The 24,183-nt window shown below is 29.3% G+C and overlaps 1 pseudogene; it reads right to left on the bottom strand.

Annotated features, from left to right (window-relative positions):
• LOC114165423 lies at positions 1 to 23,305 on the bottom strand (annotated as a pseudogene).
• Positions 23,306 to 24,183: the final 878 nt, after the last annotated feature.

Genomic DNA, 24,183 nt, shown 5'->3' on the forward strand with positions numbered 1-24,183 from the left:
TAAAAAGGACAAGCAATTTGTGGCTAGGGTTACTTCATGGAATGAAGCCTTTCCTACAACATGTATATCATCTGTGCTATCAATATCAGTTTTTATTTTTTTCCCAAAGAAGAAAGTAACATCATTTTGAAACCTATGGGGAATTTTATACGTAATTATGCAAATGCATCAGCACAACTAAACTGGTTTTGAAACGATAATCCTTAGGGAATGCAAGTACTTCCAAGGAAAATTGTGTGTCCATGCAATATGTTCAGCTGACTAGATAACTTTCACCGGCCCTTTACTGAGGTAATGGTTAATTCAGCGTTTGAAGTCTTTTGGTTTACATTTGAGCATGATTCTTCTTGGTCCGAAATCCTTGTTGGAAAGAAAGCAGGCTCTTTCGGCTTAACCGGTTCCATCTCACTCCCTAACATTTGAATAACCGATGTCATGGTTGGCCTATCATCAGGGTGTTGTTGCACGCACAACAGACTAACATGGATGCATCGCAGTACTTCTGAGACAACACATGAATCTTTTATGCTTGAGTCAATCAACTCTAAACCATTTTGCTCTTTCCAAAGTGTCCACGCCTGAAACATGAAAGAGAACATGGTTAGTTATTCATGTTCAAACTCTACCATAGATAATAATAAGTTTGTTGAGTGCTTACATGACCAACGAGGTTCAGAGTTTGGTTCCCATGACAGAGAGCCCTATTTTTGTTGCCACATATAATCTCCAACAACAAAATACCAAAGCTGAAAACGTCCGATTTGATTGAATATTGTCCATCAACAGCATATTCTGGGGCCATGTATCCACTGCACCAAACATTTAGATTAAAAAAATATCATTACACTCAAAACTAAACAAGTGTGGTGTAGTATAGTTAGAGAAACAACACTCACTAGGTTCCAACAACTCTATTTGTGTTTCCTTCTATTTGGTCTCCTCCAAAAGCCTTGGCCATTCCAAAATCTGATATTTTTGGATTTACTTTTGGTCAAGTAAAACATTACTTGCTTTCAGATCTCTGTGAATAATCCTCAACTGGGAATCTTGATGTAGATACAAAAGCCCTCTGGCAATCCCAAATATTATGTGCAAGCGTTGGGGCCATTCCAGCAATTCACCTTTTGTTTTATCTGTTTTATTTTTTTCACAAACATATATATGTTGTTTAACATCAGGTATACAAGAGGAATAAGCTGCAAAATATGACTGATCTAGGGCTGTTCAGTAAATTTATTTGTAACCACCTCTAGAGGAAGAAAATAAAAACAGAAAATGTAATTAAAACTAACATACAAGTTAGAGTATAATCTTTGATAAATTAAATGAGAGAAATTATATAAATTAGTTTCTACATAAGATAATTTTTTAACTTTTGTAGAATATTTGTTTTCTCTCCAAAAAGTGCTCGTCTGAAATTTATCTTGACAGACTTCTAGTCTATGCATTCCTCAAATTACATACCGAAAAGGAAGGTGTCTAGGCTGCCATTAACCATGTATTCATATACTAGTAACTTTTCTTTTCCTTGAAAGCAACAACCAAGGAGCTTTACAAGATTTCGGTGTTGTAGCTTTGCAATCACATTCACTTCTGTCATGAACTCAGTCATTCCTTGTCCAGAGCTTTGTGAAAGTCTTTTCACAGCAATTTCTCGATCATCCACTAGTTTTCCCTGCATAAGTGCATTCATTTAATTTCAGAAGATGTTTTCATAACAATACATTTCTGGACTCTTCCTTTTTGTTTTTTGTTAAGTGCTTAAATATTGAATTACCTTATATACAGGTCCAAAACCACCTTGTCCAATCTTATTACTCAATGAGAAATTGTTAGTAGCGGTTTTGATTGATGAAAGATCAAACAAAGTCACATCCAGAACACGTAGCTGTCTCTCAATATTTTCCTTAAACTTATCTGCACAAAAGGAATAAAGGGACAAACCATTCAATAACATTATTAAAGATAGAGGGATATTGGAACCACTTTCTGCCAAAAACCTTAACTTAATGGATTAGGGAACTTTTTCCTTACCTCTCATTTATATTCAACACATTGAGATTTCCAAAATATATATATATATATATATACATATATATATATATATATATAAAAGAAAAATGAAAAGTCCCCACTAATTGCACCAACTCTAATAGCTATTAGCTTTACTTTGTTGGGTTTATATTTTATCATATGGGTTATGGTTTACACATATAAGACATTTAACACTATCTTTATCCTAAAACTTTTAAGACAATAGGGTTATAAGCCTTTTATCTATGTAGTGTTTAACTTTATTTATTCTATCCAATGTGAAACTTTTGACTCACACTTGGACTATTCTCAACAATTTTCCTTCAAAGGTGAGTCCCTTTTTCTTTTCTTTTTTTTTTATATGATATATTTTCCTTCAGGTGTATGGTGACTCCTTTTTGGTTATAGTTATAAAGTCAATTACTTGGGTGATCCTTTTTTATTATGATTATGCGGTCAGTCACTCAGAACCGTCGGCTTTAATATCACAGTTGGATTTATATATTTTTTATGAGTTTAGTTATAGTCATTTGAGATGTTGTGGTTCTATGTATTGTTGATTTTGATCAAACACATAACTTTCAAGTAATGAGAGATCTAGATCATCAACATAACTTTCGTAGTTATTTTCTATTTTTGGCTGCTATGAGAAAACAAAACATCAGAATTTTGTGATTGTTTTTACGTTCAATATCGTTAAACCTTACCATACGACATTATGTCAAAGAGACACGGAACAGAACCCTGCTATAATGTAAGTTAACCGAGATTCCAAAGGATCATTAATAAAACCAATAAAGCACTTGTCAAGCAAATGGACAAATAGCAGAATTTCCATTTATAATATAATTAGTAGAACTATTCTCTTATAATTGCGGAGAAATATGAGAAAGAGAAGATTAATTTACCTGAAGTCTTCCTTCTGTAGACAAAATAAATAGCAAGAATCACTCCGAAAGTTGCAGCAATGGAGGTTACATATATTATTGTAGAGTTCTTGTGACTGATAGACTCTTCATAGTTGAATTGAATGAATAAAACAACATAGGTTCAGTTTCATATTGAAGGACCAAGCTTAAACTATCTCAGACAAGATTGAAACTAGGAAGAGAGAAATAATAAAAGGATCAAACTGAAAAAGTATTTACCTAATTCTGTAGGATTGAACCTTATATATAGGCGCTGTCCCATTTCTGGATTTGAACACAGTTTGATGTCAAATAAATCACCAAACCACATGACACAGCCACTGCCTGCTCCACTTATATTTGAATTGGTATATGCCATGCAGGAACAATTATTCAAGCACTTGGCTCTGCATTGTTTTAAATTCAGAGTCTCATCCACAAACGTATATTCAGTATCCGGCACTTTCAAGTCATCCATGAAAAAAAAAACATCACCCAACTTGTTTTTGCAGTTAAATGGATGTTTGAGGACACAACCTTGGGCCTTTGTGTTCCATTTCTGAGGAGACTTGGGCTTGAACCCTTTCAAGCAATCACACGATGATGTTGCAGAGGTGCAATAAGTATTGGCTCCACAAACTCCATATTTATCACAGTACTCTACTGGAATTGGTGAAGACAAAGTCCATGATGTCTCTGACCATACAAAATGTTGAAGCTGTTGAGCAGTTTGGTTCAGTTCAAATTTTTTTACTTTACTAGTTTTATTTAGGTTCCATCTGAAATAAACCTCTTCCTTTTTGGAGACAAACTCATAACGGTTATGAGTGGTTTTAAGTTCCCTTCCACTGAAACGCAAACCATTCCATGGCCCAAGTCTCCAGTGCTTTTTTGGTCCCTTCATCATATACATCTCAGGATAAGGATGCAGAACAACGCCCCAGTATAAGTCTCCTGGTGTCGGATCATCATCACTTTTCCAAGCTTTCAGAAAAACACTAAAATTTCTTTTGAGGTCCCATCCAAGCTTCATTCCTGGCACCAATGTATTAGATGGATGATCAAAGCTTTGCCACAGATATGCATCTGCCTCTGCTTCATTTCTATCTCTTATCACAAGATTGCCAGAGTCCAGGAGCTTTACTACTGGATTCTGTGCCTTTTCTTCAGAACTTGTGCACCAGACAACCGTGTTGTTTTGTGTGAGGACCAAATTGCCAGAACTGTCTAGTTTCAAGATGGCTGAAGAGTCGTTGATTGAGATGGCACTGTTTGCAACCCATACTATGTTTTGTACACTGATGTTCTTGTACCTGATCCCGAGGTAGGTTTTGTTGGGATTTCCTAGGTTGAAGAAACCAAGTTCAAAGATTCCACCGGGGGAAACTAAGGTCTGTTTGTAACTGAGGGACTGGGATTGTGTAAGGGATGAAGTCTCTGCTGCAATGAAAACTGTTTCAGAAGGTAAAAACAGTTTATGAAATATGCAACTCATTAGAAAAAGAATAAACTTCATGTTGCGGAGGACTAAGAAAACTGAAACCAATGAATATTTTTAGAGGGGTTCATAAAATTTATAATAATTTTGGGAGTATTCTCTAACTCTATGAAAACCAATAAGATGGCATCATCAATGCTGATAATGGCAAAATTTCATTAATGATGATGCAAAGAGACTATATACTATTGTTTTGTATTTTTGTGTTAGAAAAAAAAGCCCGATGTTGGCATTCATCATAGGAAGAAACGGTAAAGTTTCGAGGACAAATGCCTTTGTCCTTAATGTTTTCCATCTTGTCGTTCGCAATTTAATGTTGTGACTTGGTCTTTAATTTCATTATCATTTTCCCCTTTTAAGAGTTTTATTTTTCTTTTAATGTCATTGTGAATGTAAAGTTCCACAAGTTGAAAACAAAAAAATGGAAAAAAAAAATGTTAACTTAATACCTTCTAAAAGATCGAGTTTAGTCATATACATGAATAACTCATTAATTTATTAATATAGATCTGTCCAAAACCCTGTAGTATGAAATTTTCCATGAAATCGTTTTCGTTGCTAAAAAATATTAAAATCACTTTCTTTCCTATAGTCTACAAAACTAGTCAAGTAGTTATGTCAATTGAGGAATTGTCAGGAATAGACCACAATAAATTATAGCTTGTTACTGATGAATAATGCCTGAGGAAAAGTTTTAATGAAACTAAGCTAAGGAGCATATACATTATTTCTTCAATGAATGTACTGTGACTAAGTTGGAAACAAAAAAAATGGAAAAAACAAAGTTAACTTAATACCTTTTTAAAGATCAAGTGTACTCATTTACATGAATAACTCAGTGATTTATTAATATAGATCTGTCAAAAACCCTATAGCCCTGTATGAAATTTTCCATGAAATCAATTTCTTTGCTAAAAATATCAAAATCACTTTCTTTCCTATAGCATTCCATAAAACTAATCAAGTAGTCATGTCTATTGAGGAATTGTTAGGAATAGACCAAAATAAATGACAGCTTGTGGTGATGGGTAATGCCTAGAGGAGAAGTTTCAGTGAAACTAAGCTAAGGAACATGCATTATTTCTTCCAATGAATGGTTGTAATTAAGTCTTGCCAATAGTCTTCTAATTCTTTAAGGTTTTGCCGTGGGCATGCAAATGGGAAGATCTTTCCACACTTCTTAAAGCTCATTTTCTGTTGAGTAACCAATGCGCTAAACTTCTCTTTCCACTACAAAAAAATATTTTAAATACGACGGTTATTTAAGGTATAAAATGGTGATTTTGACTGCCATATTTTGCGCGTATAGCGGGTACGGGTACCGCCATATATCCTGCCGTCACAACGAATAATATGGCGGTCTTGGACGAAACGCCGCAACACCTGCCATTAAATGCATTACGCAAATAATGGCAGTTCGAACCGTCGTATTTTGTTCGCAAATAATGACAGTGAAAACCGTCTTAATTTGTTTATTTTTAAAGAATTGTCATGCAAAATACAACATCTAGAAATGCCATTATTTGCACTGTACAAATGTGTTATACGATGTTTCAACTGCCATAATTTGAATATGATTTTTTTTATATTATTTTTATGTAACCTGCTTTCTATTATTATTGAACCTGTTTTCCATAAAATTAAAAAATCACACAACATCTTGATCGTTAATACTTTCATTCATAATTCATATTTTATATTTAAAAAGTTGATATTATGAAACACCATCCAAAAGTTTTCACATTGAAAACAAAAGCCAAAAAAAATCTAAAATATTATTATAATACATTTTGCTAAATTTCTATAGCTATGTTTCTATATCTATGTTCCTAACTTGTCTTTTATGCCTGCTTGATCTTCTTATACCAATAGGTGATAGAGTACCACTTCCAACATCAAATACCTGGAATAAAAAAAAACTTATAACCTAGAATAAAAAAAAAACTTATAACTTATTCAAATTCACATATGTATTATAATATACTTATGTAATTTGTTAACAGAGAAATAGATGACAGAGAAAGGAAGTACTAGAAACAGAGAAGACAAAACTATGGAGTTATCACATGCTTTATAACAGAATAAAATTACAGGGGGTGAACCAAGGTTGCAAGGTTCTTAGCCTACTGTGAACTTTCTCTAGTTTGACTGAAATGCTGACAAATAATATATGGAATGACAAGTTTAAATTATATTGGAGTCACGAAAGAAGTAAAAAAAAAAATCTAAAGTAATGAAAAGATGAGCGATGTGATTTCTTATTTATCCCCCAAATTTAAATCTTAAGGTAGCAACATGGAATGACAAGGTTAAATTATTTGAATTTGATCAAATGAAATGAGGTTTCTTGAAAAAAAAAACACCATCGAGATTAAAGGAAAAATTGGTTAAAAAGAAAAAACAATTGAGGATAATTTTTTTAAAATATTACTTTATTAAAAATAAGAATGGTACATTTTTAGATTAACATGAAAACACGACTTTCTTATAGTAATTAAATATAAATTTACTGAACTTTTGTATAATAATTAATAATAAGTAAACTGTTTTATAGTAATAAAATTGTAACAAAACATATATTTTACAATTATATAAAACACTTTAAAATTGTTTTCCTATAACTTGAATGAATGTGCGAATGTGATTGGAAGCGTACAATAGTTTTGGGTGAGAAATTGCAATAATGGTTTTATTTAGTTAAAGATAGCTTGTTAGAGAGATAATTCATATCCAACTAAGATAAATAGGTCCCACAAAATGTGTGTGATTGGTGTTCAGGGAAAATCATACAAACAAAACATTGATGGGAAGATCTTTAGGGGGGAGAAACTAAGATTTTTTAATTACTATAAAACCATAAAACAGAAATGTGAATAAGTAACATGGTATTCCTACTAGAAAGTTCAGCTAACCTCGCTCAGTAGGATGAGACCTTTGACAAGATGAATCCAGCCAATAGCCACAGAGACCAAGGTTTCCAATAAAACTGCAAATAAAATGTGCAAATAAAATGTGACGTCAATCAATCAATGAATCCAAAAGAACATGCTGATGGGAAGCTACATTGAGTTGAGAAATAGAAGCAAATTATGTTTCAAATGTACAAATTAATAGAAGCATATTATGTTTCATTATAGTGGAGATCAAGATTCAGTAATTCCACTAACCGGAAGCTGCACCTTAGTTCAAAAGCTGGCTAGACAACTAGGACTGAATACAATACTCCCCTACAGAGGTGCCTCTCATGCGGCCCCTTTCTCACAACCTGAAAGATCATTTGTTTTGTTCAAGTCATTCTTGGAGGATAGGCTTCTTCCTAAAATTTTATGACACGACTTAGTTTTTTTCTGTAATAGTTCAGAGACGGTAATAAAGCCTAAATTTGTGTAGTATAACTATTAAATTTACTGTAATTTCAAAAGAAAAGTTGTAAAAGAAAATTTAAGGGGAGAGTGAGAAACATGAGTCACATGCTAATTTACTTCCATGATGGGGTTGTAAGTATGCAACCAAAAGCATACTTGAAACCAAATGGACAACATACAACAGATGCAGCAAATGCAAAATTCACGTGAAACCTGAGTGGCAAGTTAGATTTAGGATTCCAACAACAACTTAATCAATTCATAATCAGGTTCCTGATGCAATGCAAATGTGGTATGAACTACTTATATGCATATGCACTAGCTAAGTATGCATGAAAACTAGCAATTTAAAGTAATATGCAGCCTTATGGAACAAACACGTGAATGCAATGCAAAGTTCACAACAGAATCCTGGTCTATGACAACATCAAATCATATGGCAGCAGAAATTTTAAAACTTTCACAACAGTAATAACTTATTCAAGTCATATTCATATCAGGAGCTTCAACTTAGCAACCTATCCAATTCAATTTAACTCTAGATGCAATGCAAAGATGCATTTAAATTATTCTCAAATGAAGATGAATGCATGAGATGCAACTGTGAAGGTAGATTATAGAAGGGAAGAAGAATGGAAGCCACTGAATGGATGTATAAAATAGCCTAACCCAAAATGCAAAACAAAGTTTATGCTCAAACCATGCAAATTGCAATTAATCCAAGCTGTTAAATATGAATCAATGCAATGGATATGTACTTTATTCAGAACTAGAAATCATGCATAAACTGAATCATGATGCAGAGTCATGCAATAAGATCAAAACATAGCAGAGAACGTCTACAACCCCCAACTACAGTGGATATGCTTATTATATCAGCAAAGAATTTGAAGTATAAATGCAATGTAGATGCAATGACTATGGAGAATGACTTAGAATGCTGGTGCATGATTAGAGATAAGCTCAAATTGTTAAACCCAAAATCAGAAATTCCATGCATGAGCTGAAACAAGATTTAACTCTCAAATTAACTAATCAAAACAAGCACCGACATCAAATTGAAACCTAATGTGATAGCCTAACGCTGCAGCAGTAAAAACAATATAAGCACTACAATATTTAACCGTTATACACTTAGAACCAAGGAAAGTAACGTGGATTCACCTACCAAACCAATAACAAAAAATTAAAGAAAGGAAAAGTAAAATGCTGAGAGATCATAAGACAAACAGAATGGAAGCAAAGCATAAAGGCTTAGAGAAATTTTGTAAAAAGGTATTACGAGAATGCAATTTTGTGATCATACTACATAAACAAAGAATCAGGTCCTAGGGTTACCTTTTATCTTGCTCATGTTGGTGAAATGTTCAAGATGAACGACGACAGTGAACAGTGGAGCTCCAAACTACATCGTGAGGAAGACGATTTGCTGGAGAAATTCGATGGAGAAATGCGATCTCCGCTGAGTACCGCTCCCCAACGCAATGGAGCTACTATTTAGAAACATTTGTGACGATGACTGCAGTGTTGATTTTGGTGGCTATATTTTTTTAAGACTTACCCTTCTTACAAGAAACACATCTATTATAGAGCACACATTTTACTTATGACAATAAGTGATGTGGAATCTTGTTTTCCTTTTGAATGTTTGCAACACATCTATTAACCAAACATGTAAATAAAAAAAAAATAGTAATCAAAATATTAGTCACTAAATGGAAAAAATCAGACACTAATCAATATAATGGCTGATGTAAATTAGTCACTATTTATTTTGTCACTAATGTTTGTAACCTTCAGTAATTTTTGTTGTGATTGATTTTGTAACTGATTTAATAATTAATTTAATGAATAATTTAGTGTCTGATTTTATGATTGATTTTTTTATTGATCTTATGACCAATTTAATAATCGATTCAGTGATCGATTGTCTTAGTGAGTTTGAACATTTTAATGACTAATATATTAGTTACAAATTCAGTCACTAATACTAACTTTTTAAGTTGTAAATTCTTGTTTTAAAAGTTAAAATATATCAAGTATTTATACACATTTCAAACATTAAAATATATCATTTATAACACATTTGCAACATGAAATATTTTTGTAATTTTACAAAGTAAAGTTTAATAATATTACACTAGAATATATTTTTAATGTATCTAAGCTAAAACCATCATGCAAAGATAATGTTACATGTTTTACAAAGATTTAAACTCATCAAGAAACTTAATAAAGTTGGCTACAAAATGAGTTGTAGTTCATATTGAAGGTTGAACATCCATCTTTTCCATCAACATTTGAAACATTTTGTTATTTTGTTGAATTTCTATCATTATTTAGAATTCTACAGAGAATATCATCTCTCTTAGTTTGAACTACCTTTAATTGATTTTTTAATTATTCAATTCTTCTCTTATAGCATGGAGGTGTTTCCCAATTTCATTGACTTACATCAAAGTCCATATACCTTACCTTTGTTTATTTTAGCAACTTGGCACCAAATTTTTAATTCATCAAGTGGAGACACTCTTGTAACATATGTCAATTGAGATTCTTTTTCACATGTGATAAAGACCCATTTTAAGAGTTAGCAAATATTGTGTTGTGGTGATTTAGAAAGCTCCATGAATATTCCCACTAGTCATTAAGATAATAATATGTTATCTAGATGTGAGGGTTCAATTCAAGGAACTCTAGAGAAGGAAGAGAAGTTCACTTAACAAGAAAACCAAAATAAGAACATAAATACATAACATGTGAATTGAACTAAGCACGAAAATAACAAAAAGTGAAAGAAGATGATAAAAGATGGAAGACGAGAAGAGGGGAGGGGGCTCAATGGTGATGGCACGCCCCTTGAGGGGGCACAAGGCTCACCATACTCAAGATCAGTGGTGTATGTTGCCACTTGAGAGTATTTCTCAAGATAAGAGAAAGAGAAGATGAGTTGTATGGGAAGTTGTCCAAATGTGAGTTCTAGTTACACAAAGTGTAGGTCCTTGGGTATGTGATTTAAGCACAAGGTAATTTTGTGGATCTGGAAAAAGTTGAAGTTGTGTTAAATTGGGAGTGTCTTAAGACTATAACAAATGTGAGAAGTGTTTTGGGGCTGTCAGGTTATTGCTGCAGGTTTGTGGAATGATTTTCTAAGATGGTGGGGTCTTTAATGCAACTATATCAAAAGGATCAACCTTTCTAGTAGACGGATAAATGTGAAGCTTGTTTCAAGGAGATGAAGAAAAGATTGGTGAGTGCTCCACTTTTACCTATTCTTGATATGACTAACTCGTTTGAAGTGTATGTTGATGCATCGTATCAAACTGTATGATGTGTTTTGATGCAAGAGCTGATATTGGTGGTGTATGCATCTCGATAGTGCCAATAGTTGTTCTTTGTGATCTCCAAAAGCTAGAGTTTACATTTGAGCTTTACTTCAAAATGTCAACTCCCTTATCAACCATTCCTTTTTTATTGTTCTTCTATGCACTAGCTTGCATTTTTGCTGCATTTTCCCTTTACTTTTCCTTTCTTCAACCTTGAGCAAGTTCATTAATTAGTTGTCCTTGAAGGTTCCAACAAATAGCAGCACCAAAAGTATTATTTTAAAGATGTCAACTATGAAGTCAACTTTTGTATCACTTGATTAAGTCCTTTTCACCTAGTGGAGCCACAGTTCTCTAATGGCCAGGTTTGTTGCTAATTAGACCTTACTCAACCTTCTATGGTTAGCCTTTATTTGCTTTTCTTGCTTCAAAAGAGATCACACAAGTTACTCACCTTAATTCTATGATGAATGCATAAACCAAACTATTTAACTAGACTAGTTCTCCTAATGAAACTAAACTATCAAGACTAAATCACCAACCTAGAGTTTTAAATGCTAGGAATGCTAAGACTAGAAACTAATTAATCAATCCTAACAGGATGCTTAAAATAACATATTAACAAGAATTCTATAAAAGAGGTCAAATCACTACAATAGAAGAATCTAACCTAAAATGAGCTATTTAACTCAATTAACTCTTTTAGTTATTAAAAATGTGACAAAATATGTGCTTAACATATGCACCATTAAGGCTCGATAATTTTTACCCATAATGAATAAAGTCAAATAGTTGTTGTGGCCTCTCATTCATGAGATGGTTATTTGCCATTACTACTCAGATGTTTGGGCACAATAACCATATCTCCCTAGTTCTTTATAGAGGGCACAACCAGGAAATATAACTCATTGAAAACATTCTCATACTTTCACTTTTACTCTAACAGATCCTTAAGTCTCTCACTTACTTAAGCATGAGAGAGTCTTTTGTTAGTGGATCTTCCCGTGTTTAGACTAACTTACCTTACAAAGAGACTCCCAAGATTTTGCCATGTGTATTGCAAATACAAAATCTAAACTCGATAAGAATGTTTTTTAATAAATCAACATGATAATAATAGTAATATTATTTGACCAGAGTAACCATAAATTTTGTTGATATATTGCATAAAATTATATTTATGATGGAATCAAATTACCGATATTTGGCCATATATTATACTTGAGTATATGTGTTGGGCCAAATAGGTACATGTTTTTCAAATTGAGTTTTTCAAGAAGAACTTTCCAGAAAGAGTTTTCTGGAATGAATATTTTTCAGCAATACATTCTCTTTGTCTTCCTTCTCTACAAAGTTTTACCTCTCTTCCTCGTCTTCGGGGTGGTGGTGATTATATCAGGTGGAATCAGTGGCGGAACTTGACAAAAACAAAAATCACCATGTATTTCCAAATACAAAAAGGCATCAGATATATCTGATGTTAGAATTAAGACAATCTATTATTTGAAGTTATTCATACTGCGCTTAAAATATTTCTTTTTGTAGATCACGGCAAGGCTGAAGCACCGAGATGTTCCCCGCCAAACATGACATTACATAATGACTTTTATATATTATTTCCTAACCATTCTCATAAGTGAAAATTTGTTACTGTATAAATACATTTTACTTATTATAATATAATAATTTATTATAATTAATCTTCTTCATCAGCATGTATCTAACATAATATATTGAAGTTTAAAAAATACAAATTTATTTTTAAATTTAAATTATTATTATTTTGATTTTTCTCTGCAATTTTGTTCAACTAATATATTATATTATTTATTATTATAATAAAAAAAACATCTCGTCAGATTTACAGAGAAAAGAAAATGTGAGATGATATTTAAAATATTTATAAATTTTATTATTTGTTTTTCTATAACTTTTTTAAATAATTTTTAATTTATGAATGCCCTACTTTCTTTTATTTTTTCATATGTTACTTATGTTAATTTGTAGAAAAAATTGAGCACAAAGATCAAGATTTAATACCAATCCCACAATTTTCACAACAACCAACACTCCTTTAATTAAACTATTTGTAACATATGTTTTTATATTTTAAAAGTTTAAAAATATTTAGTCATTTCAAAATCTGAAAGGCTAAACTCAAGGCGTTCTAGTCAACCTTGATCAAAAGTGTTAGAGAGGTCAAAATAATATAATTTTGAGATCATTAGATTTGATCATTAGTATAATTTTTCAAAAAAATGGTTTTTCTAATTGAATATTTTGATTATTAATATAATGCTTCAAAATATGTGAAAAAGTAGAATCTATCTTGTTTTCATCAATCATTTCCTTTTCATCACTTTTAAACAATGAATTTATTCTTTTATCTTTATCAATATACCTTTTTTGTAGATAATATAAAAAATAATTTATCATACTCTAATCAAAAATTGAGACACGTAATTATTAAAAGAAAAATATATTATAGTCAAGTCACAATTAAAAATTGGTTATAAAAAAACATAATATATTATTTTTTTATATTCAAAAAAATGAATATACAAAAAGCTCATAAGATAAAAAAAAATAATGTTTTCATTATCAAGTGAGATAAGAGACAAGAAAGGAATAGATAAATGATAAATGAAAGCAAAAATAAGAGTTTGTATCTAACTTTTTTTCCGGTTAAATATGTTTTTGGTCCCTTAACTCTTAGTGAAAATTGTAATTAGTCTGTCTCCGAAACCTTGGCCCAATTTAGTCCTCCAACTCTACAAAAGTTTGGATTTAGTCCTTTTAACAAAATTTTGTTAAGTTTATTTGATGTTTCTAACGTGTTTCAAAACAGTTTCTTAGCTAACTTTGAAACGGACATGTGTCAAGCGGGGTAAACAAATCAAATACTCTCATGAAATGCATTTAAAACATTAAATAAACTTTAAAAAACTGGTTAAAAGGACTCAATCCAAACATTTCTAAAGTTGGAGAACTAAATTAGGCCAAGGTTTGGAACATGGACTAATTTCAATTTTCACTAAAAGTTAAGGGACCAAAAACATATTTAACCTTATTTTTTTCTTTAAAAACAAATAGAAAATATATGAGAGTGAGAGATGATTATAATGTGTGAAAAACTAAAAAGGCAATGAAAAGGAAAATAAAAATTATGTTAGTGAATATATTGTTTAATTAATTTTTTTAATTCATGCTTTCATTTAAAAATGTTAAGTTGGTCTCCTATTTTTTTTTAGTCTCAATTTGGTCCCGATTTTTTAAAAACTAATGCAATTTGGTCTTTTACAAATATAGATCAATGATTTCTTCATTCGAATTGAAACTCTTAATATAGATGGTTTGCTTTGTTGGTGTAATTAACATAAGTCTAGTGTCAATTGTTGAATAAAAATAGAAATCAAACCTGAATATTTTTATTTTTTATTATATTTAATTTTATGTTTTATTATCTATTAATATTAAATGTTATTCTTTATATAAAATAAATAAAAATATACATAATTTAATTTTCATTAATTCCTAATATATACCGTCTACAATGTAAAAAAAATCAAATATAAATAACAAGATAATTATTTTTATATTCTTATATTCATAAGAAATGCAACCCTCCATGTTATTATCAAACACCTTTAATCATTTTTATGTTTTTTCTATAATTATTTAACATTTATTTAATTTATTTAATTGTTATTTGATACCTTATTTAATATTTACAAAATTATAACTTTTTTTCTTAATATTTGATATTGAATTATAAAATATGTGTATCTTTTTACATCAAATCTCTTGTAATACGATCTTTAATTTATTGTGTTTTCTGATTTAAAAGATTAATTAATATTTGAAACAATAAAGAAAGAAATTTCAAGTGCAAGATACAAGTATATTCGATACTCAATAAAAAAACAGATGATAAAAAATTTCATATTTATTAACTATGAAGAGGAATTTTTATTTCGAAAATGAAATAATAAAATCTGCCCTCATCGCATTGTAATCTCTAAATATTAGATAATTTTTCCTATTTTATTCTTTTGGAATGAAAGATGATCGTAATATGCTTATATAGCTAAAAGAAATAAAAGTGGGATATAAGAGACACAAATATTATGTACAATATATCAAATAATATCAATTGTTTAATATTTAAATAAGAATGAATAGTCAGTTTTATTTCAACAAGTATTAAAATATTTTAAATACAATATGAAAAAAAAAATTAAAGTTTCAATATAAAAACTTTAATTTTATTAATTTTATTTAAATTCCGCTAATAATTATAATAATTAAAATAATTAAATACTTATTTTGCTTTTAGTAATAATCACACATGCCTTTGATAAATTTACCAAACAAAAAGTAAAAGTTCTTTCAAAATTAGTTACATATTAGCCATACTTTTTATTTGGCTTAAATAATGATTTGTTCTAGTATTTGTTCGGTATTTTTAATTTGCTCCTTTTTTTTTTTCAATTTAATCTTAATATTCGTCAATTTATTTAATTTGATTATTTTTGCTAAGACCGTTAAAATAGTTAATAGATTATGAACAGTAACTGTCACGTGTCATTTTGTAATTATTTTGATTTTTTTTAAATTTAATTTTTTTATTTTAGAAAAAAATGTTCAAGTCAATATCATGTCATGTGTCATTTTGTGATTTTTTTTTAATTCTTTTAAAAAATTTAATTTTTTTTAAATCAAATATCCATATGTCAAGCCAATATCATGTCACGTGTCAAGGTCATATTTTTATATTCAATTTGGTCCAAACTGAGACAAAAAATTTAATTTTTATGTAGATGTTATACTGATATTCCTATTAAAATGCATATTTTAATTTAGAGTTAGAGTTGGTTTAAAGTAAAAACGAAAAATTTAAAATAGGCAATAACACCATTAATTAAAAATTTTAAGAATTTAAAAATACTTAATATTTTTTTAATTTTAATACTTTATATTATTTTGAACCTCTTAAAATTTAAAATTAATGGTGTTATTCCCTATATTAAGTATTTTTAACCCTTAAAATTTTAAATTAATGGTGTTATTCCAAACTTTTAAATATTTTATTTTAATTTTATACCAACTCAGACTCTAAATTAAAAATATTTAATAAAAATATGAATTTTAATAAGAATATCAGTCTAACATTAATATAAAAATTAATTTTGTCTCAATTTGAAAAGGAACAAAATTGCTCAATTTTAAAAAAATTAGGACCAAATTGAAAAAAAAAATAACGAATATTAAGACCAAATCTATTACATATTAAGAAAAGAAGATATTACCAAAATTACTACATTACCCGTTTTCTTTTATTAACATGTGTCATAACAATTAGTTTTTTCGTCATTTTTAACTCTGGTACAAAAGGACCCGGGTTCAAATCCTACAAAAGTCAATTTTAGTTTTTATTTTTTCATTTATTTATGATTTCAACTATAATATTAATTATAAATAATATTATTATTTGTAGTATTTTTATAAGTATTAGTATTTCTAATCATTAATAATATTATTATTATAAATATTATTTATAGTGATAGTAGTAAAAATTATAACAAATATTAGTATTATTATAATAATAATAATAATTTTTATTATTATTATATGTTACTATTATATATTATTACTATTAGTATTATTAACATTATTAGTAGTAAAGTTATTACTTTTATTAGATTATGATAAATTATTTTTTTGTCTTAAACTTAAAAAAAAATAGGTATATTGATAAATATATCATTAGTTTAAAATTTTACTCCAACATTTCATTGTTGCTGTTCATACCCATTCAAATTTGACAGATTTGTTGACCATTATTGAATTATGTCAATCTTTGACAAAAATAAACAAATTAAAGATATTTTACTTGATTGATTTTCTAATTCATTTTATTGAACTCTTAATGTTTCATTTTCTACAACGAAGATTTTCAAAACAAAAATCGGAATAAGATGAAAGATGAATTTCTTGAACACAATATGGTTATTTGCATTAAAAAAGGAATAACTGGAGATTTTTATTCCGAATAAATTATTGATGAGTTCAAAATTTTTTACTATAAATTATTTTGGCTCCTCCAAAATTATTGATCAAGATCCGTCATGGGTTATTATTATCAATTATAATTAATAATCATTATTACTATCAACTATAAATATTATTATCATTATTATTAATTATAATTATTTCTATTATTATATTATTATTATTATCATTATCACTATTATTATTATTATTATTATTATTAATTAGAACTATAATTATTATAATATTTATTATTATTATTATTTGTTTATTATTATTATTATTATTCACAGTGATGTTATTAGTATGAATGTTTTTTTAATTATAAAAAATGTTATTATACTAAATACTTTTGCTAAATAGATTTTTAATCTTTTAAAAATTTTATAATTTATAATTTATATTAATAATATTATTATTATTTTTAATGGTTAAATAAATATAATAACAATTATATTATTATTCTAAATATATTTGAAATAAATGAATAAAAAATGCGCTACACACATGTCATATACTATTATAATTATTTTGTAAATTAAATTAACTGCACCATATTGTGATATTAATTTTATTTATTATATTTAAAATTAATTTTACAACTTAATTTCATTAATAATAACATTTATAACAATATAACTTAATTTTCATGATATTTATTATTTTATTTTTATATTATTATATTATTATCAATTATAACTCTAATTATTATTATTATTGTCAGCTCTAATTTTAATTATTATTATTAATTATAATTGTTGTTATCAACTATAATTATTATGTTGAGTATTACTACGAACTATAAGTATTATTATTATCATTATTAACTACAATTATTTCTATTATTATATTACTATTATTATTATTATAATAATAATTATTATTACTACTATTATTATTAATTAGAACTATAATTATTATAATAGTTATTATTATTATTTCTTTTGTTGTTTATTTATCTTTACATTTGAATAATTATTTCAAGGGTTAAATAGTTACTAAAATTAGTAAAATAGTAAAACTGAAAAATAATTTTTTATTTTAAATAATTATTTAAGTTTAAAATATAACAATTAAGAGGATAAAATTGAAAAAACAAAAAAGACACCAAAGATTTTTATTATTATTATTATTATTATTATTATTATTATAACATATAATGTAGTTGTATTATTATTATTATTTTTATTTTTATCACTATGCGATATTATTATTGTAAGACCCCATTTCTTTTTTCCAACCCTAAAGGTTAGTGGGCTGCCCCTAAGTGGGCCTAAGGGTTGGCCCAGTGTATATAAGCCCTAGGTCTGCCCTAAACCTAGGGTACCCTACCATTTTCGGACACCCTGCCCTTGCTTAGAGCTGCAACCGCAACCCCCCTCTGCTAGGGTTCGTTCTTCGTCTCGAACCAGTCCATCCCAAGAGCTCGACTAGTGATTCCCGCTCCACGTAAGTAACTCTAACCTACTATACTTACCTTATGAGTTTTTACATTCGTTTCCACCGATTAAAATCCGAAAATAATCGTGTTCACCGCTGTTCCGCCAGTTCTAGGTCCATCACTCGAGCTACTGTGCCCCCAAAGTTCCGCGTCAAAGTTCCGTTAGCTCCTTTCCAGGTACGGGAAGCTAGGGTTCTAGTTTCGAGTCTTTTTAGAGTTGTTTCTGCGTTGGTTGTTGATTGCATGGTTAGATCTGTTGTTGTGATGTGTAAAAATGGTTTGCATGTGTGGTTTGGCTCGTTTTCTGGGCTGTTACAATGAAGAACAGTGGCGAGACCTGTTAATCTCGCCCAAGCGAGTCAATCTCGCCTAGGCGAGATGAAACAGGGAGATCTCTGCACGAAATCTCGCCCAGGCGACTCGCTCACCTTTTGAGTGAGCTGGCCACTCGCCCAGGCGAGAGGGATCTCGCTTAAGCGAGATCCCGTGATGCCCCCACCATGTTTTTGTGCTCTCGCCTAGGCGAGGGGAGGCTCGCCTGAGCGAGACCCCTCAGCCTGGGCGAGATGTTGGGCGAGGCTGCGTTATGTTTTGGACGTTTGATGGTTCCCGAGTGATCTGTCTTGATTGGGTATGATTGTGTGATGATGAACTTATATGTGATGGAATAATTTGCATGGTTGGCATGAGTTACAAACGACGTATGACGGGTTGGGTATGATGTTAACATGTGAGATGCAATGAATGGGTGGGAACTAAAGAGATACGTGATTAATATGAGATGAGACCCCAGACTCATTGGGGTGGTGATGATCAGAGGTATTGATTTGAGATGTGATTGATATGAGGATTGAACTTCAAGGGTTGGGATGAAATTGAAAAATATAATTTAATATTCGCTTATTGTTGATTTATGAATGTTGGTCCGTGTCAGCGTGTAATTCCTTAGGGTCTCTAGGTGAGACCTCCGGGGTTGCGCTTCAGTGGTCGGGACGTAATTCCATGGCCCTTGTTAGTGGGTGTTCATGGTGGTGCCCCATCTGTATAACTAGGTAAGGATTCAAGGTAAGGGTGTATTCTGACACTCCGAGGAGCCAGTTAGTCTCACTTAGAGCAGACTGACTCCTGTGGTGGGAGTAGCAGGAGGCCTGAAACTCACTAAGGGCTAACCTTGTGGTGGGAGAGATTTTGATTTATTGCAACACTGGTAATACATGGCTCAGGATCGAGCAGCTCAGGTTCGAGCAGAGGTACCCACACAAGTGCAAGCATCCGCTGAATCCGACCAAGTTATACGTATCCGGATGAGTCGAGTCGAGTCGTAGTGTAATGGATGAAGAGTCATAACATGTTTGGTTGCTATGTGGATATGAGATGATGAAAATATGTTTGACTGCATGATTTATGTTGTTAGCTCTAGCTTACCCGTTTTGTTGTATGTTTGTGTTGTATGTGGCCGTTTTTCCTTGCGATGATCATCAACTTGGTTGATGGGAGCAGTTGGGCGAGGTTCTCAGGGTCAACAAGCGAATGGTGATTCCGCTGCTTAGCCATCCGGGCTGGAGTTTCCTAGTGTTTATTTAGGGCCAAGGCCCATGTATTTCTTTCCGTATTTCTACGCTACATTCTACGTTGTATTCGTATCCAACTATCCTGCTTTTGTCGGCAACGTGGTGTGCCTAGTTTTATAGGGGTTGTGTTAGGGACCCCAAGACTACTCTGCAGTACTATTATCGCGTGACGTTTCCTTTAATTCCGATTAATAATTAAACGGGACGTTACAATTATCGTGTTATTATTATTATCTATTATTTTTATTTTTATTTTACTATTATTATTATTATTATTATTATTATTATAGTTAAGCATACATTTTACATTTATTTACTACATGATTATATTTTAATCACTTGTATTTTTTATTTATTTTGTTGTTCATTTTATTTTTATATCTGTGTAATTATTTGAATTAAAAAAATAGTTACTAAAATTATTAAAATGAAAAAATGAAAAAATAATTTTTATTATTTATTTTAATATAACAACTAATAATTAAGAGGATAAAATTGTATAAACAAAAAAGGACATAACAAATGTATATCTCTTTATATATGTAGTTATTGTATTATTATTATTTTTTAGCACTACGAGATATTATTATGATGGTATTATTATTATTATTATTATTATTATTATTATTATTATAGTTAGACACACATCTTAAATTAATTTATTACGGGATCGCATTTCAATTACTTGTCATTCTTATTTGTTTTATTGTTAATGTATATCTTTATATATAATTATAGATTATTATAGTTTACATTAACCTTAATGTTAGCATTAATATTAATATTTATAGCATAAATATTATTATTATTATTGGTATCATTATTTTTATTATTATTATTATTACTATTCATAATGGTGTTAAATAAATATAATAACAATTATATTATTATTCTAAAAAAATTTAAAAAATAAAAAATAAAAAAAATGTTCGCACGGATCATAGGCTATTATAATCATTTCGTAAAATCAATTAACTGTATTATATTGTGATATCAATTCTATATATTATATTTAAAATTGAAATTATTAATACATCACTTAGATTTACTATTTTATTACTTTAATAACAACATTTACAACAATATAACTTAATTTTTATAATATTTCATTACATAATACTTTCCCTATTTTATTATTTTAATATACAAAATAAAACAACGGGCTAGTATACTAGTTAAATATAAAAAAAACTTATCCTGACACGTGACATGATATTGGCTTGACACGTGGACATTTTTTTAAATAAAAAAATTTTAAATTTAAAAAAAATTAACTAATAAAAAAATTAGAGAAAAAAATCACAAAATGACCATGTTATGAGCTTGACACATTGACATTTTTTTTAAATAAAAATTTAAATCTATTACATAGTAAGAAAAGAAGATACCATCAACATTACTACATTACCCATATTCTTTTATTGACAAGTGTCATAAAGTTTAATTTTTTCGTCATTATAAAACTGTGTAACAAAAGGACCCGGGTTCAAATACTACAAAAAACCAATTTGTTTTTATTTTTTCATTTATTTATGATTTCAACTATAATATTAATTATAAGTAATATTATTATTTGTAATATTTTATAAGTATTATTATTTGTAATTATTAATAATATTACTATTTGTTATGTTTTTATAAGTATTATTATTATTTGTAATTATTAATAATATTATTATTATAAATATTATTTGTAGTGATAGTAATAAAATTATAACCAATACTAATATAATAATAATAATTATTATTATTATTATTATTATTAATATTATTATTATTATTATTATTATTATTATTATATGTTACTATTATATATTATTATTGGTATTATTAAATATAATATATAAAAATTAATACTTAAATTAGTAGTATTACTATTAGTATTATTACTATTATATTTTGTTATTATAAAAATTATTAACATTAGTAGTAATAGTAAAATTATTGTTTTATTATAATTGTTATTATTATTATTAGTATTATTAACGATATTAACAAATAATATATTAATATTATGATTATATATTATTGTTGTTATTATTAAATTTATTGATAATATTAGTAGTAGTAAAAATCTTAGTATAGTATTACTTATAATATTAATATATAATATATTAATCTTTGTATATTATGAAAAAAAAAATTAGAAAAAATTCTTATTACTAATAATAATATTATTAGTTTTAATGATATTATTATTAGTTTTATTATTTGGATTGTAGTATTTAGATATACATTTTACTTTTATATACCAAAATATTATATTTTAATTACTTGCATTTTTATTTGCTTTGTTGTTGGTTTGTCTTTATATTGAGTAAATAGTTGAATCCAAAAAATAGTTACTAAAATTAGTAAAATAATAAAACTAAATGTAGTTTTTTTATTATAAATAATCATTTAAATTTTAAAAATAATAATTAGTATTAGTATTAATATTAATATAATTATTATTATTATTATTATTTGTATTTTTATTTTAAATAATATTAGTGTTATTATTATTATATTAATATCAATCTTAGGGTTATTATTTGAATTGTAGTATTTAGATACACATTTTACTTTTATCTACTACGGATTGTATATTAATTACTTGCTAGACAGGATATTATTATTATTATTATTATCAATACAGGATATTATTATTATTGCTAGACACCCATTTTATTTATATTTACTACATGATCATGTTCCAATTACTTGCACTTTTTGTTTCTTTTGTTGTTGATTTATCATTACATCGAAATAATTAATTCAAAAAAAAGTTACTACTATTATTATATATTATTATTATTATTATTATTATTATTATTATGAGTAAAGAAGTAATTAGAAAAAATATTAACTATAATATACGAAAATTAATACTTAAATTAGTAGTGAAATTATTAGTATTACTACTAGTATTATTACTATTATATTTTGTTATTATAAAAATTATTAACATTTGTACACCTGGCGAACCCATACCGGCTCCGATCGAGGTTTTCGACCTAAGAGAAGGAAATCGGTCCACCAACCTTTTTTCAACCCAACCCAATTGGCTAAGCCCCACAATGGAAGGTTGGGTATCAAAACCGCCATGACCCTGGAATACTCGGAGGTCATGACCGACAACCCCGAGTCTTATGCAATCACGAACTTTGGCTAAAGGGGTTTCGCAAGTATAAAAGACAACCCTCACTTGCTAAACGGACAAAGAAAAAACATCCCAGAAAAACACTATCAAAACAGCATATGTTCCCCTCGAAGGTTGATTCGCCGATCTGTAGTAAGTCAGCATAGATCAAGGCCTTTGGGACCAGAACAGATTGGCGCCCACTGTGGGGCCCTGGTCAAACTGACTCCCAAGCCCTACTTATGTTCTTACCATGGCCGGAAATCTGGAATCTGATGACTCCGGTCCTTCAAACCACTCCCTTTTCGATAATATCAATGGCCCCACCACGACGGAACTATTGCAACAAATAAACGAACTATGGCAAGAAAACGAGCGAATTTGTTTAAGGGCAGAAGAAGCTCATGTTAGAGCCAACAAAGTACAGTAATAACATATCACGGCTCGATAGGTAGCGGAAGACGTCAGGCATAGGATGGAGGATACTCTACGAGAACAGGACACGCTGCAACGTTCGGTGACCTCTTACATCGTCTTCAAGTCCAAGAAGACTGACTAAGAGGTCACCCTTTTTCCATAGTTGTCATGGCCGAGCAAGTGCCACACCAATATATCATGCCCAAGATGCCCCCTACACCGGCACATCTGATCCGGAATCCCACCTGAAAGCTTTCAACGCTCAAATGCTGATCTCAGGAGGAAACGACGCAGTGCGGTGCAAAATTTTCGTAGGCATACTGGCTGGTGGAACGCTTAGGTGGTTCGGTGGACTCCCTAAGGTAACCATCACCTCATTTCCGATATTCGCTCGGTTATTCCTGGAGAGGTTCGCTGCCAACAGAGCTAAGCCATCGTGGATCGCAGATCT

This window comes from Vigna unguiculata, chromosome 10 (genome assembly GCF_004118075.2).
Source record: "Vigna unguiculata cultivar IT97K-499-35 chromosome 10, ASM411807v1, whole genome shotgun sequence".
NCBI classification, from domain to species: domain Eukaryota; kingdom Viridiplantae; phylum Streptophyta; class Magnoliopsida; order Fabales; family Fabaceae; genus Vigna; species Vigna unguiculata.